Raw genomic sequence first — 9392 nt, forward strand, 5'->3', positions numbered from 1 at the left:
TTCAAGCGAGTCTCCTGTGTCAGCTTCCCAAGTAGCTGGGATTATAGGTGCATGCTACCATGCCCGGCTAACTTTTGTATTTTAGTAAAGATGGGGTTTCACCATGTTGGCCAGGCTGGTCTCAAACTCCTCCTCAGGTGATCCACCCACCTCAGCCTCCCAGAGTGCTGGGATTATAGGCTTGAACCACCACGCCTGGCCAGGACATACTTTTGTTGCTTGACATACTCACTCTTGGAACAGTCTTTCCTAACCCACTTGCTAGGCCCAACAGAGCACAGGAGGAGCCAGAGAGTGTTTATATTTGACCCCAACACCTCTGAAGGTCCGTCAGTGGAGACTGAATAAAGGTGGGAACAAAAATCTTGGGCATCTCCTTTTTTCTACTGGTTATAGGGCGGTTGTAGGATCCTGAGAAGGAAGAATGTCTTCTACATATGACTCAGGTCGTCTTTTTAAAATAAGATTAAAACATCAAAACTCTTTTTTGTTTTCTGCTGCTATAACAGATACCACACGCTGGGCGATTTATAAAGAATAGAAGTTTAAGGCTGAGCACAGTGGCTCATGCCCATAATCCCAGCAGTTTGGGAGGCTGACGTGGGAAGATCACGAGGTCAGAAGTTCGAGAAAGCCTGACCAACACGATGAAACCCCGTCTCTATTAAAATTACAACAATTAGCTGGATGTGCTGGCGTATACCTGTAATCCCGGCTACTCAGGAGTCTGAGGCAGGAGAACCACTGGAAGCCGGGAGGCAGAGGTTACAATAAGCCAAGGTCGCGCCACTGCACTCCGCCCTGGGTGACAGAGCGAGACTTCATCCAAAAAAAGAAAAAAAAGAGGAAAAAGAATAGAAGTTTATTTGGTTCACAGTTCTGGAGGCTGAGGAGTCTAAGATCAAGGGGCCACAACTTGTGAGGGCCTTCTTGCAGTGCCATACCATAGCAGAAGGGCAAGCGTGCACAAGACACAGAGAGTGGATGGAAACTGAACTTGCCCTTTTATCAGAAGCCCACTCCCTGGATAACCCAACCTACTCTCCAGATACCAACATTCATCCATTCATGAGGGCAGAGACCTCATGACCTAATCAACTCTTAAAGGCCCTACCTCTTATTCTCTTCTTTTCTTTTAGATGGAGTTTTGCTCTTGTTGCCCAGGCTGGAGTGCAATGGCACGATCTCAGCTAACTGCAAACTCCACCTCCAGGATTCAAGTGATTCTGCTGCCTCAGCCACTCAAGTAGCTGGGATTATTTATAGGTGCCTGAGACCACACCTGGCTAATTTTTGTGTTTTTAGTAGCAATTGGGTTTCACCATGTGGCCAGGCTGTTCTTGACTTCCTGACCTCAGGTGATCCACCCACTTCAACCTTCGAGAGTGCTGGGATTACACACATAAGCCACCATGCCCTACTAGCGCTCACCCCTTAATGCCATTACAATGACAAATTTCAACATGAGTTTTGGAGGCATTCAAACCACAGCACTTACCTTGCCCTGTTCTTCCTGAATCTCTTGGGATGCCTTCCCAAATTGTTTCATTTCTTTGTGGAAGGGGTAAAAGCAAATAGTTGTGCTTTATCATCAAACATCAGAATTCAAAATGATTTCTTTCCTGTTTCTTCTTCTTTTTTTTTTTTTTTTTTTGTGTCGAGGGTTACTGCTTACTGAAACCTGAACTGATTTCACAGAACTCAGAATAACTCTAAATTAACCTAGTATTTAATTTGTTCAACTTTTCCTTTATCCTCCCTTCCCTTTCATCAATGCTTGACATGCCCACTCTTGGAACAGTCTTTCCTAACCCACTTGCGAGGCCCAACAGAGTGTAGGAGGAGCCAGAGAGTGTTTATATTTGACCCCAACACCTCTGAAGGTGCTATCTTGGCTCACTGCAACCTCCACCTCCCCAGCTGAAATGATTCTCTTGTCTCAGCTTTCTGAGTAGCTGGGATTATAGGCATGTGCCACCACACCCAGCCAATTTTTGTATTTTTAGTAGAGACATGGTTTTACCATGCTGGTAAGGCTGGTCTCAAACTCCTGACCTTGTGATCCACCCATCTTGGCCTCCCAAAGTGTTGGGATTACAGGCATGAGCCACCTCACCTGGCCCTCTATTAAATCTAAACCTTTTAAATAAATAAAACATTTGTTAGGTATATAGTAGGTAACACAAAGGTATCTGAACATAAAATTAAGAAACAGCATATTGAATCCAGGAGTATATTAAAAAACACAAAGCAGCAAAGTGGCCAGGCCCCCCTGGGTGGGTGGACTGGGTCTGGCGTGGGTACCCTCCTCATCAACAAGATCCGAGAGGAGTACCCAGACAGGATCATGAACACGTTCAGTGTGGTGCCCTCACCCAAAGTGTCAGACACGGTGGTGGAGCCCTACAATGCCACCCTGTCCATCCACCAGCTGGTGGGAAACACAGACAAGACCTACTGCATTGATAACGAAGCTCTCTGTGATATCTGCTTCAGAATCCTAAAGCTGCTACGCCCACCTATGGTGACCTGAACCACCTGGTGTCTGCCACCATGAGTGGGGTCACTACCTGCCTGTGCTTCCCAGGCCAGTTCAATTCTGACCTGCAGAAGCTGGCCATGAATATGGTCCCATTCTCCCACTGGCACTTCTTCATACCCAGCTTTGCCCTACTGACCAGCCAGGGAAGCCAGCAGTCCCAGGCCCTGACAGTGTCTGAGCTCACCCAGCAGATGTTGGATGCCAAGAACATGATGGCGGCCTGCGACCCCCACCTGATGGTGGCCACCGTGTACAAGGGCTGCATGTCCATTAAGGAGGTGGACAAGCAAATGCTTAATGTCCAAAACAAGAACAGCTGCTACTTTGCTGAGTGGATCCCCAATAATGAGAAAACAGCTGTGTGACATCCTGACCTGAGGGCTGCCACCTTCATTGGCAACGGCAGGGCCATCCAGGAGCTGTTCTAGCGCATCTTGGAGCAATCCACAGCCATGTTTCCGCACAAGACCTTCCTGCACTGGTACACGGGCGAGGGCCTGGATGAGATGGAGTTCACCAAGGCCAAGAGCAACATGAATTACCTGCTGTTCAAATACCAACAGTACCAGGACACCATGGCCAAGGAGGAGGCTGAGTTCAAGGAGGAGGTGGCCTAGAGCCTCCAGCCACCAGGGATAGCAGGGAAGCGGTGTGAACTTTTTATTCACTCCCAGCCTGTCCCCTGGCCTGTCTTGCTGTGTGTGCACTTGCTGTTTTCCCTGTCCACATCCCATGCTGTACAGACACCATTATTAAAGCATTTTCATAGTGAAAAAAATTTTTTTTGGTTTATTTCCAGGTGATCTTTTTTTGCCCAATATACATTTTGTCTTCTATAAAATACCTGTGCCCCTATTGAATACTTCCATGTGTGGCTGCATATGTATCTGTATGTCATGAAGAATAATTATCTACAGATCACAGATATAGATCTCAGAGTTTAACTGTGTATACATTCCTGTAATCTCTTCATCTCAAAAGAATCTGAATTTTAATCTTGGAGACAGAGGCTATCCCTTATCTTTTGAAACAGATTGGAAATCCTGGGTCCTGAGCTGTTACACCCTAAGGTTAGTAAACTTCAATGAACATGTTTTGCTGATCTTCTGAGTGGGAATATTTTCATTTAACCAGCGGGAGAGATGAGGTTCTCCCGTTTAGCAGCTATTTTGCAAGATGCTTTCCTCATGGGCTTGGTTTCCTTGTCCTCACCACGACCTCATAACCACATCAGTCCCAGCTCATTTCTGAGAAAGCTGGGGCTCTGAGCCCATGGAGAATTGGTGTCTGGGCTCAGGCAGCAGGGACACAGTGAAGGGGGAAGATTTTGCATGCCAAGGTTGGGAGAGGCAAAGCTGGGAGTTGCAGAGGGGGAGAGAGGTTGCTGGGGATAAGATGATACCAGAACAGCTCAGGATTGGCCTTGAGTTCCCTGCCAGAGTTGACCTGATTCTGAAGACCAAGACCGCAGCTCCAATAAACCAGACCCATCCTCATTGTTAGTCTCCTGGGGCCATAAATACTAGGGGAGACAGGGTCCCCTGACAGAACCAAGTTAAATTTCCCAGAGCTCTAGGCATTCATTCACCCTGATCCAGAGCCTTCACACATCCAGGGAAAGAATCATCATTTCTAAAGATAATGGACTAAGGCCAGTAGGGCAATGAGGAAGTGCTGGGGGCATAATTCCCTGTGCACGCCCGGCCATCTGAGCTCTTCCATGGTGGCTCTGTGGGGCCCTCACGCAGCCTCCATGCTCACACTGCTTGCCCAGCCAGGAGCCTTCCAGCTCCACCTGAGTTACACAAACCCCCAAGTGACACCAACCCACTTCAGCCTTCTCTTCCACAGTCTCCTGTTTATTTCCAGGAGATTAGGTCTCTTTCTTTTGCACCCTGGGTCCCTTCACTTGTGCTTCCACTGTGGGTGGCCACAAGCTCTGTGCCCTTTGGTGTGGATCTCTCCACTGGAGGACACAGGACACTCTGCAAGTCAGGGACAGGTCCCATCCCTCTGGAGATGGCCATATGGCCCAGGTTCTATGCACACCTACAAAACTGGTATTTCTGGCTTCTATAAACAATCTCTGGCTGGGCTGGTGGCTCATGCCTGTAATCTCAGCACTTTAGAAGGCCTAAGTTGGCAGATGGCATGAGTCCAGGAGTTTGAGACCAGCATGGGCAACATGGTAAAACACGGTCTCTACAAAAAGTTAAAAGAGAGAGAGAGAGAGAGAGAGAGAGAGAGATGGGCACGGTGCCTCATACCTGTAATCCCAGCACTTTGGGAGGCTGAGGTGGACGGATCACCTGAGGTCAGGAGTTTGAGACCAGCCTGGCTAATATGGTGAAATCTCGTCTCTACTAAAAATACAAAAATTAGCCAGGTGTGGTGGTATGCACCTGTAGTCTTAGCTACTCAGGAGGCTGAGGCAGAAGAATCACTTGAACCTGGGAGGCGGAGGTTGCACTGAGCTGAGATCTGAGATCATACCACAGCACTCCAGCCTGGGTGACAAAGTGAGACTCCATCTCAAAAAAAAAAAAAAAAAAAAAAATCCTAGCACTTTGGGAGGCCAAGGTGGGCAGATCATGAGATCGATAGATCAAGACTGTCCTGGCCAACGTGGTGAAACCCTGTCTCTACTAAAAGCACAAAAAATTAGTTGGGCATGGTGACATGTGCCTGTAGTCCCAGCTACTTGGGAGGCCAAGGCAGAAGAATCACGTGAACCTAAGAGGCAGAGGTTGCAGTGAGCAGAGATGGCACCACTGCACTACAGCCTGGTGACAAAGTGGGACTCTATCTAAAAAAAAAATAAAAATAAAAAAGCCAAACATGGTGGTGTGTGACTGTAGTCCCAGCTGCTCCTCTGGAGGCTAAGGTGGGAGGGTCACCTGAACCCTGGAGATGGAGGTTGCACTGAGCCAGGATTGCACCACTGCACTCCAGCCTGGGTGACACAGTGAGACTCTGTCCCCACAAAAAAAAAAAAAAAAAAAAATCTGTCTTTATCTATAAGAGATACCTGCTGCCAGACTCATGATGAGGAAATAATGCAACTGACTGAGTACTCTCAGAAACTTGAGAAAAGTGACCAGGATCTCAGCCAGTGTTACCCTTGTACTGCAAGGCCCTGCAGTACCATCTGTGACATTTCTTTCTATTCACTCGAGATGATTTTTTTTTTTTTTTTTACAAATTACTTTATACTGTTCAAATCAACACATCAAGTGGTGCACTTAGAGGTGTTGGTCGAGGTCTCAGAGGCCATGTGACTAGAGGAGGGGGCTGAAGTCTGAGAGGACACTCAGGTGAAGGTTGAGTGTCGGTTGAGACAGCAGGTCAGCTAAGTGAAGGAGTTGGTTGAAGTGCTAGAGAAGACCTAGGTGAAGGAAGTGGCTGAGGGCTGAGAGGTCATAAGTAGATTATTTAGGTACTAGAGGAGATGCATGTGGAGGTGATAATTAAGGGAGGCCACCAAGGTAGAGAAGGTAGCTGAGATTTCAGAGACCACTCATGTGAAGGTGGTAGCTAAGGGGCCAGAGGCTACCAAGGTAGAGAAGGTGGCTAAGGTTCCAGAGCCCACTAAGTGGAGAAGTAGGCTGAGGTCCCAGAGGCCACCCTCCTGGAGGAATAAGATGAGTTCTCCCAGGACAGACAGGTGGATGAGGAGGATAAGTCCCCCAGCACAGACAGCTAGATCAGGTGGATGGGGTGGATAAGGTCCCCCAGGACAGACACCTGGATGAGGTGAATGGGGTGCCCCAGGACAGACAAGTGGATGAGGTGGATGGGGTCCCCCAGGACAGATAGCAGGATGAGGTGGATAAAGTCCCATAGGAGATGCAGCTGGAGGAGGTGGTGGAGGTCCTACAAAACAAACAGCTGGAAGACATGAAGGAGGTCCCAGAGGACACTCAATTGCTGGAGGTGTCTGTGGTTTCAGATCACTAGCTGGAGAAGATGATGGAGATACCAGAAAGCACTTGACTGGAGGAGGTGACTGTGGTCTCAGAGAATCTTCACTTGGAGAAGATGGTTGAGGTGGCACAGGACACTCAAGTGAAGTAGGTGGTTGAAGTCCCAGAGGACACGGGAGTGAAATAGGAGGTCGAGGTCCCAGAAAACACTCAAGTCGTGGAGTTGCCTGTGGTCTCAGAAAATCATTAGCTGAAGAAGGTGCTACAGGTAACAGATTACACTCAGGTGAAGGTGTGTGTGGTCTTAGAAAATCTTCAGCTGGAGGTGGTAGAGGTACCAGAACACACTCAGATGGAGATGTTCGTGGTCTTAGAAAATCATCAGCTGGAGGTGGTGGTAGAGATATCAGAGAACACTCAAGTGGAGGTGTGTGAGGTCTTAAAACATTTTCAGCTGGAGACAGTGGTAGAGATACCAGAGGACACTCAGGTTGAGGTGTGTTGGGTCTTAGAAAATCTTCAGCTGAAGATGGTGGTGGAGGTACTAGAGTACACTCAGGTGCAGGTGTCTGTGGTCTCAGAAAATCAAGAAGGTGAAGAGATACCAGAAAACGCTCTATTGAAATAGGTAGTTGAGATCCCAGGGGACACTCAAAAGGTGGAGCTACCTGTAATCTCAAAAAATTATCAGCTGGACAAAGTGGTTGAGATCCCAGAGGACACTGGATAGAAGGTGTGTGTGGCCTCAGAAAATCACTAGCTGGAGATGATGGTATAGGTACCAGAAGACACTTGAGTGATGGTGTCTGTTGTCTCCAAAGATCATCATCTGCAGGAGGTGGTAGAGGTGCCAGAAGACACTTGGGTCGAGTTTGTATGGACTCAGAAAATCATTGGCTAAAGGTGGCAGAGGTAACAGAAAACACTCATGTATAGGTGTCTGTGGTTTCAAAAACTTGTCATCTGGAGAAGGTGCTAAAGGCACCAGAAGACACTCGAGTGGCATTGTGTATGGGCTCAGAAAATCATCGGCTGTGGGAGTTAGTAGAGGTGCCAGAAGACATTTGTGTGTACGTGTCTGTGGTCCCCAAAAATTTTCAGCTGGAGAAGGTGGCTGAGGTCCTAGTGGACACTGGAGTCGAGGAGCTGTCAGAGGTCCCAGAACACCTTTAGCTGATGGGAATGGTTGAGCTCCCAGGTGACAGCCAGATGGAGGAGGTGGCCGGCAACCCATCAGTGGTCTTGAGGGGTCAGCCATGAGGTAGGGCGAGTGGGGCAATCCTGAGCAATGATAATGCTGTGCTGCCGCCATATTAACCTGCAGGCAGAAGGAGGAAATGTTCTGAAATATATTAATGTGATGGACAGAACCACCACCAACAACACAGGCTGCACATTATGTTGCTGCTGATAGTTTTTTGCACCTTTCCATCCTCCAGGTTTCAAAATAGCAGCATCAGTGTCATGAAGTCACTCTTCCACTAAGTACTGCCGACAGCTGGGGAGTGAAGAAAAGTCACTGGGACAAACTCCTTTCTCCACATGCCACTGTGTCTGTCTGTCTGCAAATGTAGGCAGGCTAGGGGCCTGCCCCACGGGAGAGAGAGTGAGAACACAGTAAGGAAGAAGCATGTTTCAGACACAGGAGTGTCTATGACTATCCTCATTCCTCCCTCATGGCCATCACCAGAGCATGTTCCTTGCCTCAGATAAACAGTGAGTAAGAGAGGCATGAAAAGCCCATTGTCAACACATGTGTTGCAGCTCCTTTTTGGAGAATGTTCTCCAGGCCTTTTATGTTCTGCTCTGATTCTCAGAAGTCTGCAAGTCAGTGTGATCACCCTGCTCCAAATCTAAGAAAACAGAGGCTCCCCGAAGAAGGAGGACATGTGCCCAGGGTCACACAGCTTGCAGGAGGCAGATTGGGAGTTGATTCCAGCTCTGCCTGCAGGACCTTCTCATTTCCCTTCTGTTTCCCTTCTTGACAAAGAGTCTTCTTCACTCTGGGGGTGCCACCCATGAGCACAAATGGCTCTGAGGAAATGTGGATTCCTGAAGACATGCAGGGGACCTGGGAGAGGCTGACGGAACAATCTGACATAAGAAGTCAGTTAGGCGTGGCTAGAATATTTCTTTTAACTCCCAGGTAATACAAAATTTAAGTGCATTATGATATAAATAATACTTTTGTCCATGGAAAAATGAGGTGGGAATTCTGAAAAAAGAAAGCTTTATAAATATGTTTGATTTCAAGTGTACAGTTCCCATCATATGTAATCATAGGACTTGGCAGCTGTTGAAGGTACAGAGGCCACACGAGAACCAGCATAGCTGAGCATCATTTAAGGCCTTCGATGGGAATTATCGCTGTGGGTAATAGGTTACATTCACTTTGACTAACTCACAGTCGAGGCATATTTTCTATTACAAATACAGAAACTCTCACACTTAGAATATTAGATCAGGGGCACCGCCAAAGGGGGGTGAAGGCGTTTTTGCACAACATAGTTACCAACAGGAATGGGACTGTGATGAACTATGGAATTGACCTTTTTGAAGAGCATTCAAAATTGCACAAAGCACATATTTATGTTGGATTAATGAGTTTTCACTTTTGTCACTTCTGGGAATACAGCAGATATTTCAAATGTTAATCACCTATTTTCTAGAAGGAAACAAACAAAATCACAGCAAAATAAAAGAAAACCCCACATATTTCAGATATAGACCCAACATCTTGTGTAAAAGAGATCAGTCAGCGTTCACTGGGCCATGAGACCTACAGCAGTGGAGGTCAGCGGCATTCCTCATGTTATTTCTGGAAACAGAACAGTAAAAGCCTTTCAGCCCTCAGTCCCTAAGCATTTATGGCTTCTGGAGGTGCCACTCAAGATGACTAGCTGGGAATGGAAAAGCCAGAAAGCTTA

The 9392-nt window shown here is 47.4% G+C and overlaps 1 pseudogene; it reads left to right on the forward strand.

Annotated features, from left to right (window-relative positions):
• The first annotated feature begins 2158 nt into the window (after positions 1–2158).
• Positions 2159–3311, forward strand: LOC116562751 (annotated as a pseudogene).
• Positions 3312–9392: the final 6081 nt, after the last annotated feature.

The sequence above is a fragment of the Sapajus apella genome, unplaced genomic scaffold, assembly GCF_009761245.1.
Source record: "Sapajus apella isolate SASKATOON/1434 unplaced genomic scaffold, GSC_monkey_1.0 scaffold2, whole genome shotgun sequence".
NCBI lineage: Eukaryota > Metazoa > Chordata > Mammalia > Primates > Cebidae > Sapajus > Sapajus apella.